At 46.2% G+C, this 11,184-nt stretch overlaps 1 pseudogene across 1 annotated transcript in view; it reads left to right on the top strand.

Annotated features, from left to right (window-relative positions):
• Positions 1 to 11,184, top strand: part of LOC145490441 (putative ammonium transporter 1) — a 47,366-nt pseudogene that overhangs the window by 19,206 nt on the left and 16,976 nt on the right. The gene's annotated exons all lie outside the window — the stretch shown is intronic.

The raw sequence follows: 11,184 nt of genomic DNA, 5'->3' as shown, positions 1-11,184 counted from the left end.
GCGCCAGATTACCTCCACCACCTGTCTTAACGGTCAATTCCAATTCGAAGAAACTCTCGTTCAAGTCAATAAAATCTTCTTGAGGATCGACTTGGAAAGTCACAGGGTTGATCCCTGTATTGAACGGATTGATTCTCACCAAACGTCGAGACGACATGCTGAGATCCGTGGGAGGGGTCTGGAACATGTCCAGGCGGGGGTTACGAACCCCCGCCGACCTGGCATGAGCCCCCATGTCCGTCATCGTCGTCTACCTCGACCTCGTCGTCGTTTCCTTCTCAGTGCGGACTGTACCCAACGATAGTTTGGAAGTTTTGATCATGTTGGGAATATCGAACCGCCTTTATACGTGCGTATTCCTCCAGGTAGACGTCTCACGCGCCTCGAGTAAATGGGAATCATACTCCAAATAGGTCTCTTCGAGATCTTTTTCTTTTACCGCCCAGCACTCGTTGGATCTCTTGGGACGCTTTACGTTTCCCGGATCGTATGGCTCCTCGCTTTAACCCGGCGAGTGCACCTTTCCAATTGGGCTTTCCTCCTTTGCCACCCGAATTTAAACCTTTCAGACCCTCAATGGCCGTCTCTTTAAGAACGTCCTTGAGAATGGTGGGACCTCGTTTCTTGATGCCTTTCGAAACCTGACCGAATAATCCCGAACCCTTTTGGTATCCATCGGGATGAAATCGTATCAAAGTTCCACCGATCATTATTTCTTAAAGTGTAACTTCACGATCGTATTGCCAGCTCCAAATTCCACCAGTTCTCCAGTTGTCTCAGCCACTTGCACCTCTATAATGTCAATGAGTTCTTTGCGCACGGGAATATATTGAATGTGATAAGGCTCGAAATACTGAACACCATCACCTCTTCGAATCAAGTTGACCTCTCTCAGTAAATCTGTGACTTGATTCCCCACCACGCTACCTCCTCCCACGTCGGAGTAGACGAACAAGGTACGCGAACTGCTTCCCACCACTACCTCGAAGGCTTTGTTCAGGTTCAGAAAACGCCAATTGCAGTAGGTGGTGAGTTTTAAATAATCTTTTCCAGACCCATCTGGTGATACAGTCCAAAATACAGGTAATCCATCCTCGTCATGTAAGTCAGACACGACACCAATGTTTGGAATTTCTTGGTCAAAAAATTCGATCTGCAAGTTAGGTCCCAGTTCGTAACCACTGCCATTCTTTTTGACCCATCCCATTTTCTCAGCCAGTTCAGACTTTAACTGTAATGCAGGGTAGTCTTTGAGCGGACGAAACGTGTCTTTGTTGTCCGTGACCAGGTCGTCGCCTTCCCAATTGAACTTGACGTAGGTTCTTTTACCATCACTCGTGATATATTTTGCGCCTAATCTGGGTCCATTATTCGCGTAGATGCGTTGTCGCTCGAAATAGGCGAGCATGGATTTCATGAATCAATACCGTCCACGTTGGGGAACACCTCTTTGAGATCATCCGTATCGAAGTAAGCTCCTCCAGGCGTATATGTACTACTCGAATCTATGCGTCTCCATGCGAAAAAGGCCAAGATGACTTTATCCTCAGAATCAGTGAAGGAAGGAAGAGTCACATGGGCATCAGGCAAAGCGATGCTAGTCATTCCCACTTTCCATCCTCGTCCCTCCAGGTGTATGGGATTGGGTAAACGGATATTGAAATTATTACTGCGATTATTTGGAAACTCGTGCCGGTTGCTGTGACTGGGTAAAGACAAGTAAAAATCACTCATCCTTTCTTTTGAAATGCAACGTGATCGTGGTCACACCCGAAGCAAAGTTCACCAGTTGTCCGTCGTTCTCAGACTCTTGCGTCTCAACAATGTCCAAGACGACCGTGCGTACCGGTAGATATAGGATGTGTCTAGGCTGAAAGTCGACGACATCCGGATCGTAACGAACTTGTTTCAACAGATCCGTGACCTGACTTCCAGTCACCATACTCTGTCCTACATTCGAATACACGAACAAAGAACGACGATTGTTACCAAACGCTTCTTCGTAACTACGATCCAGGTCCATGAAAACCCAATTGACGTAACAACTCAAACGTAACACGTCTGGGTCGATCTTGTAAACAATGTCTTCTCCATTATATTTAGGCATTATCAAGTCAAAGGAAGTGGGTATGACCTCCGTGGGAAAATCTCTTCTCAAGTTGGGTCCCAAAACGTAACCCGGTTGTCCATTATCCAACGTTCCCATCTTTACCCATTTCATCTTCTTGGCCAATTCGATCCCAATGGACATTTGGGGATAGACGCGTTTACCATTGATGTCAAGAGAGGTGCACGTTCTCGAGTTGTCGATGACGCATTCTCCATTCTCGGCACGATTCATGACCGTGTACAGCAATTCGGTGGGATCGCTGGGTTTGGTCTTTTTCTTGAACGTTGTCACGTCGATCCCCGATTGCTTCCTTAACCTCCACATGTATCGATCTCGTATCATGTTCATGAGATCTGTTCCGGTCCTAGGCGTGAATTCCAAATCACTTTCTCTTGTCACTCCAGCGACTCGAGAGTATAGGTTGATGTTTGGGTCCACCATCTCGATCCACTATATTTCAAACAAAAGAGGATCTTTCAATCCCAGTTTACGAACAGCGGACGGAAAAGAGATGTCGCTGATACCCACTTTCCATCCCGATTCTCTCAACTGTAACGGGTACGGCAAACGATTCTTGAAACTGTTGGCCTTGTTGTCGGGGAACTCCTTCGTACTGGCATTGCTCATCAACTGCACGTAAAATTCCCCGGGAGACTCATTCATCCTTAAAGTGTAATGTCACCGAGGTCACGCCCGAGGCAAAGTCCACCAGTTTTCCGTCGTTCTCGGCCAATTGCATCTCCACTATATCTAAAACATTGTTGCGCACAGGTTTATATTGAATCTGAGAAGGTTCGTACGTCATCTTGATAGGGTCGTGGGGTACTTCTCTCAATAGATCCGTCACTCGATTCCCCGTGATCGTGCTTCGTCCCACATTCGAATACAAGTACATGGGACTACGAGGACTAGGAATGTTTGGATCGACGCTACCACTCTGGTAGACCTTCGCGTATTCCTCGTCCAAGTAACTGAATCGCCAGTTGCAATAAGAACTGAGTTGTAACGCTCCACCGTCCGTCAAATTCCAAAAATTACTGGAGCGAGCAGTATCGGGGTTAATCCGATATTTCTTGAAACCAGCTGGTACGGTGTCGTTTTGAAACACTTTCACTAGATTCGTAGTCATGTGAACGACGTCGTAGGCTTCCTCTTTAATCCACCCCATCGTCTTGATCAATTTAGGACCAAACAACACCTTGGGACGCCGTCTGTCTCCGGACTCGTCGAGGAACGCGTCGGTGTTATCCAGAATCAAGTCATCCCCATCCCATCTAAACACGGGATAGTATTTTTTCCCGTTCGGAGCTCGCAGACTTTCATTGCCGCTTCCATATACCTTGTCAAGCGGTCATTCAAACGATTCACGATGTATTGCATGAGAGATTTACTACTCGTCACTTTGGCTCTGTCTTGGTGAAGTTCATCCCCCTTGATTTCAAACGACACTCGGTAACGCGACGGAATCCACGAACCATCGGATGTCCTTATAAACGTTTCAATGGTCCACTCAAAATGACACAAGAGATCGTCGTCGGCAAAGTTGTGCGTTCGATGCGTGAGTACTTGATGTGGTCGTGTCGGGGGTATCGGGTAAGAAACGCCCACCAATCCCACATTCCATTCCTTGTCGCCAAAAATGAGCGGGTAAGGCAGACGATTCTTGAAACTGTTGGCCTTGTTGTCTGGGAACTCGTTCGTACTGGCATTGCTCATCAACTGCACGTAAAACTCTTTCATTTTTTTTGTCTTTTTCACGAGCACGTCTTTTTTATCTAACCAACTGTCGTACTTGACTGGCCAACCTTTCCAACGTACCAAGACTTTATCCCCTTTTCGTTTGACGATCTTTGGAGATGCGGAACAGATCGTCGTCTTCCACGGTCACCTTTTGCAAATCTTGCGCGTAAAACGTTCCATCGACTGACGTGCAATCCCATTCTTCCACTTTGTACGTGGGAACCTTACCAGAACGCACCCTACGTATCACAAACACCTCTTCGGTCCAACCGGGTAAATACCCTTTCTTGAACTGCCTGAACTTCTTGTTCAGTCTCACACGATCCCCGACTTTGAGTTGAGGTTTCTTGAATTTCCCCTTTTTCTTTTTACCGTAAAGAGTCTCCCACACGTCCTCGCTATTGGTCAAGGTCACTTGATCGGGAGCCATCTTGATACTGCGATGATACGATCGATTGTACCCTTTGACAAGATCTTGTAACACGGGCACAAAATTCAACGTATTCTGCACGGTGAAGTACCGGTACAAACGTTTTTTCAAGGTCCGATTGAACCGTTCCACCACGCTGGCTTTCGTATCACCGCAGGTCGAAAAATGATGAATGCCCTTCTGCTTTATCAAATCCTGAAACGTCTTGTTGTAGAATTCCTTCCCGTCGTCCGTCTGAAGATTGATAGGTTTTCTACCTCCTTTCAAGATCTTAGCCATGGCTTCCGTCACCGCTTTACCCGTCTTGCTTTTCAAGGGTTGGACCCAGGCGTGCTTTGAAAACACGTCCACCACCGTCAAGAGATAACGATACCCTCGATTGTACTTGGCGATATTGATCACCTCGATCAGGTCGGCCGTCCACTGCTCGTCGATTCCGAACACCACGACCGGTACCGTGGGAAACCGACGACGTCTGGGTTTGTGCAACGAGTACCCCAAATCCCGTTGCAAGACCTCGCGAGCACGTCGTACCGAGATCTTATTGGCCTTTGCGAATCGCGTCAGACCACCCAGACTACCTGGTCTCAAGGGATCCCGATACCGTCCCAATAACGTCCCGGTCGAAAGCTTCTTCTTTTGAGTTTTCTTCTTCATAATCGCCAAAGTTTGTAAACGCACTGTCTCCACAACTCAAAACGTTGCTCACGTACATCGAGATACTTCTTAAATGAATCGGGTTGCTGTTTCAACCACAAGATATAAGCGACAAAACGCATCACGTTGGGTTCGACATCCGTATCGTCAAACACCTCCAAGGGCGAATCACTGAAATAATCGGGTACGGGTTAACCGTCACCGTATCTCGAATAGACTCTAGCGCACTTGGAACACAAGGTGACCCAACTCCATCGATCGGACATGTTCGCACACACTCTCGAGATCAACCAACTCAATGCTTGAGACATGGTAAAAAATGATTCAACCCAGTTTTATTTCAACTTTCTTATAGGTACAAAAGGTCGTGCCTGATTGGTTCTTACGAAAAAAATAAATCTGATTGGTTCAAAGAAGGCGAAAGACTACTGAGTAGTATACACTTCGTCGTCGTCATCGGACGACACGTCATCAGGCAGTTCCATGTTCTTAACATCTTTCATATACTCCTCATCATATTCGTCCTCGAAGGAATCCATGGAATAATATCTACAATTTCTCCAACAACATTCACCTTTACCGGGTCTCCATTTCAGGGCCTCCTCTTCATCTCCCTTCACATAAAATGCCTGACGCATATCTTCTTTACAAATAACACACAGTTCATCCCTATCAGTGTTAATGGCACGAAAGAAAAACCGATCCTTCCACATATCACGTTGACGCATGATCTCACTGATCAACTCTTGCAACTTCAGACAAGTTTCTTTGTGATCACCCTTGTTGAAAGTCAGTAACGAATTCACCTTGGGACTCTCGTCTGCCTCCAACACCCGTCGTGCCACGTCACGAGCGAACCGCAAGGGTTCAAACAGATCACGGATGGCTTCACGCATCATGTACGTGATGTTCCGTGGAGCAATCAAGCAGGTACGCTCTGCATCCAAGACAGGATCACGACTACGAATAAATCTGAAATCGTTGTTACCCTTCCTATACTGCACACGACACCACCACTTACCACAGAACAGATACACCCCTTCATTCTTCCTCATCAACTCCAAAATCATACCACCCCAGTCAGGACGACGTCTCATCAAGAGATCAAAAGACCACGTACATTCGGGTAATTTCCCTAACGGTTCAAAGAGATTGTCAAAAATGTACACGTTCTCGTTCGACAGGGTATCGAGAGATCCCAAAGGTTCTACCTTCTCATCCGCAATCTCCTTCACTAGCTCCTGAATCTGGTTAGAGTCGCTGTAGTAAGTCATCTTAGACACTCTCTCCGACGGCCTCGTTAAACCTCTTTCCTTGCTGATCCGCTAGCTTCGTGATCTCCAAACCTGACAAATGAGGATAGCTCTCTCGGTCGCACCAGTCAATCAAGTCCCTCTGAAGCCTATAGTACAAAGGGGAGACAAGATGTAACTCCAAGTCAAATATCTTCACATGTAACGGTCTTTCGCCTTCTTCGATTCTCTCCAAAAACTTAGAAGCTCGATTCAACTCTTGTCTCAGATGTTGCACGATCTCTTCCACGTCTCTCTCATTCAGGACTCTACAAGTCATCACTGCAACACGAGCAAGTCAAGAATGATTCTCAACCCGAGAAGCGTGCTCCTTTTATACCTGCGACGTACCTCCACTTTGACTCAGTACACGTACTTTCACGGATCACGCGCTATTTGTTTTTACATAGCCAATCAGAATGAAGAGTAGCACATGATCACATCACCTGATAAAACCGTCTATAAAATCGAACCACACATTACAGCACGAGTCATCTTTTCAAAAAATCGCATGACACGTCTCGCAGGTGTTATGGATTCACTCGTCGAACCCGAAGAGGTCCCAAAAACCGATAAGAAAAGAAAATCATCCAAAAAGAAGGAGGCTCGTAAGAAACTGAAACTGGATATCCCCAAGAAAGAAGAAGGTAAACTACAATCCACATTAGATAGATGGCTATTCAAAAACCCTCGTTCTAGAATACGTTTCAAAGAACGCGTACTCCTCAAAGAGATCACACCGGACTCTGTCAGTTGGACCACCGTACCTCTCAAAGGCTTCTCTGAACCCTGGAGCGTCTTTTCAATCAAACGACAAGAATGCAGAAGCAATATGAAAAGTAACCATCGACGTCAAAGATTAAGACTGACTCCCAAAAACGTGCGAAAAACCAGACACATCCTGGAAACAATGCTACGAGAAAACACTCTATTGGGATACTAACTCACTTTTTTCCTCAAAAATCATAGACTCACGTCTACCCACCATTCAAGGTGGAGTCATGTCACTGATAGGACTCGACAAATTCAAGAAAGACAACGTCATAGAGGTGCCACCCGAAGTGGACGACAAAGGAGAATTCACCAAAGTACAAGTGATGGAGGAATTCGACCCCGATCAGTTCCTGGACCAACTGAAAAAACAAGATCACACTTGCCCGCGCTGTTGGGTACCCATGAAATTCGGGAGTGTGCAAACCCCCGACGGTAGTACCTGGGAGTATTACCGATGCCCCTCTGCCAGATTCTACACCAAGTGTTATGTGACATGTGGTGCTAGTGAAGTGAGCTCCTACTTGCAACGCGTCGCCGAACAGACCCACCCCTGCTACAAGAGCATCGACCCAGCCCGTTTCCGATGTCTATGCAACAAGTCCCTGGTCTTAGCTACCTCCCACTCAGCTGCCAACCCAGACAGACTCTATCTCAAGTGTCCCAAGCGCACCTGCAAGTTCTTTCAATGGATCAACGAACCCCCACGAGGGATCGCCGAAGCCCGACTGATCCATGGACAAAGTTCCGAAGACACAGTGAATGGACAGACCCCAAACTAAAAAAGCACACAGTTTTTTGTTAAAAACACTCCGTTTTTTATTCATATTTTTTTACACGTTGGGTAGTTTGTCTTCATCATTGATCATGAGCCTCATTGTATTCTGGTCGGCCTTATTGAAAACTCCATAATAAAAATTAATTACATTGATATAGCGTCTAGCCGTGTTCTTCCGTCTCTGAGTCCAGTGAGTCTGGAACGGCTCAAATTGATAGCACAACATCATCCGGTGAAATGTCACTCTGTCCACAGGCGGCTTTATGGACAAGTTCCAAACAATGTTCTTGCGAATAGCAAAGATCGCATTAAACAATGTTCTCGAAAACACCTTCTCTATGATACGGTATTGACGCCGGCTTCTTGTCCAGTTCTCTCTTTGCTCGTCCATGAAGAATAGTACTTGGTGGAGCATCACCTCTAACTGGCTCGAGTCTTTGAATCTTATAAACCAACGGCGACCCGCCAACAAATCTCGTATGGGAAAATCCATTTCTTCGTAAAAACGAACCCAGTCATCTTCCATCGTATCGATCGCTTCTTCATACGTAACCTCAGGCTTTCTCGGTCGGAAATTCTGAAGATGCCTCTCCCTCAAAGCCATAGTGACGCTCAATACAAGTTAAAAAAACTCAGAGTGAAGAGCGTACGACGCCGATTCGCTTTATGCAGATCCATCCACCAATCACAGATCAAGCTGAAGTCACGTGTGCGGAGTAGACCCAGGGAATAGGGGGGTATCCCCCTCCCATACCCCCACGGTCGGAGACTGGACCCCAGGTCGAGCGCAACCTGGGATCAAGTTTCGACGTGCGTATAAAATAAGCGGACCGGACCGTTCACGGCACTCTGAGTTTTCAACTTGTATGAGCGCTGATAAAAAAAGACTGTTGCTGTTGGAATGACTGGTGAAAGACTGGTGGAATCAAGTGAGTAGAGCATGGAGACATTAGATAGATGCAATCTAAAGATGACTACCTTAGGAAAGTGGGTGCGCGAGTGGCTTGAGAGTGAGAAGGAGAATTGCGAGAGTCAATTGTATAGTGACTTACGGAACCTGATGGGCTTTATTGGTGTGGCGTTAGACGAGATCGATCTTTTGTCCCTGGAAGAACAGATGGGGGTTTTGGGGCAAAACGACCTGAAAGATCTTCAGAAAGACGTGAACTGGGCCATCAAAGCCTACAAAGAACTATTATAATTTTTATGTTTTCAGAATGGAAAACTGTTATGTCTGCAAACAATCGCGACCATGCTGCCGCACACCTCTCCTAGAATTGAGTGAACACGGGACCCACGACAAATTCGTCTACCCAATCAAGGGGCCACTCAAAGAAGCCTGGGGACATGGAAGCGTCTGAGTAACCTGTTGCGGGGCCATCTATGGCATGTACTACAATGACGAGACCACCCGTTACGATCCCATCTTTCTGGGAAACCATTACGAAGAAGCCATGTTACGTGTCAATCATGTCAAATCGTTTCTATGATGAAAAAAGGGCGCAGGTCAATAGGATCGTGCACACGTCACATCCTGTAATAACAAGTAGTGTCCAACAAAAAATGTTTGTTTGCTCTATTTTCAGACTCATGTCATTTCCTAAACCAAGATGTATATGGTGCAGTGAAGGATACACTCACAAATACGGGATCGACAACTATTTTCTCACCACGTGTTGCACCCAATTCTACCACGGAAGTTGTAGAGCCCTCAACAATTGGTGGCTACACCCCTGCCAAAGAGTTTGCCCCCATTGTAAAACCGTGAATTTCGGCGAACCCTACAATGACAGACCCAAAAACAAGTCATAAAGAGGTAAGCGCTTTGGTGGTCTAATGGTAAGACGTTGAGTTGTGGCCTCAGAAACCCAGGTTCGATTCCTGGCCGGGGCAGTAATTTTTTTCTCCTTTTTCCATAGAGACCCCTGGCCTGTAAAATCCATTTGGAAGAACCCCACCCAGACGAAGATGTCATGCTCATCTTCCTCACCAAACATTTTCCCTACCCATGGTACCTGAGAAGAGACCTCTCCGACGTATGGCCCTTCGGACGCGTTTTCGAATCCTCTTCAGGCCTTCACGGAGAATTTCTCACCCCAAAGACAATGACGTTATCCCTCGTTCACCTGGGAACCAATGACGTTCAAGCCCTCAAGATGATGCAAAAAATCACACAACAAACCATGTACATTCTCTCGTTAAATGAACTTTATTAATTTTTACAGGCATTAAAAATCTTGTGTTCTTCACTCAGGTAGTGGTGACGTCATCATTTTTACAAATGTTTGGTAAGCCAACTCTTCTCTGTCATCACCGCCGCTCCTCCACTCTCTCCATCCGGCCTCAAAACTCTCCTGCATACTCTCAAAACGCACTGGTTCCCCATCCGACAGAGACTCGTCCTCACTCATCTTAGTACCCATGACTTTCCTGAACTTCATCATGTCGTCAGCCAGCTTCGTCATTTCCTTTTTCAGGATGTAATCCGTACTGTCACGAATCACACGATTCATAATCGATCCAAGAATACGATCCTCCAAAACCGCCAACACTATAGCCGCAAAATTACTCCTCGGAATTTCGTCCGGCAAGTTTTTCGCGGAAATCTCCACACCCACCGTCGTCTTCTTGTTCTTCTCCGATGCCATCTTCTACGATCTCTCGAAAAAATGAGTCGAACTCTACACTCACAGCCTTTTAGTCCACACCTAACCATCTCTCATTGGTTCGCGCCTTATTTGACAAGGCGTGTGACGTCATCCATTTTCCGAATTGGTTCGCGCCTTATTTGGGCATGCGCGAGCGTGACGTCATCATTTTTGGCCGCCATCTTGATCAATGCGCCATCTTGGATTTTTAATTTTAAAAGAGTGTATGAGAATCTTGTGGTCACGTGGTATAATCCCTGCACGCTGATTGGTTACGGCCCCTATAAGCGTCTATTACTACTGGTTGGTTGGTTGGTTGGTTGTTTGGCTGGTTGATTTGGCGGTTTGTCAGTTGGTTGATAGGCTGGCAGGTCGTTTGGTTAGCTGTTTGGTTGTTTGGTAGATTGGTAGCCTCGTTGGCTGGTTGTTTAGTTTTCCCGATTGTAATCTTTTTCATCGTTTCCATGCAAATATCGATTACCCTAAACATTATACCAAACCTCAATCTATTTCTAACAACGAGTGTAATTTCAATAAAAGGAAATGACGAATCCTTGTGAAAAAATAGTTCTTGGCAAGTCTGATGCGGCGTTTCGTCTCGGCCAAGAGACTCTTCAGAGACCTTTCAGATTTTCACGGGAAACTCGTTGAGCATCACGCTCAAACTCCCGTTCGCAAATTAAAGATGTCAACAGCCTGGCGCTCTATTGCAGAGGTATTCTCAACCGCACGTTCACGAGTTCATCGCAGTAAAAGGA

This window comes from Orbicella franksi, chromosome 6 (genome assembly GCF_964199315.1).
Source record: "Orbicella franksi chromosome 6, jaOrbFran1.1, whole genome shotgun sequence".
NCBI classification, from domain to species: domain Eukaryota; kingdom Metazoa; phylum Cnidaria; class Anthozoa; order Scleractinia; family Merulinidae; genus Orbicella; species Orbicella franksi.
This window is presented reverse-complemented; position numbering and strand designations above follow the sequence as displayed.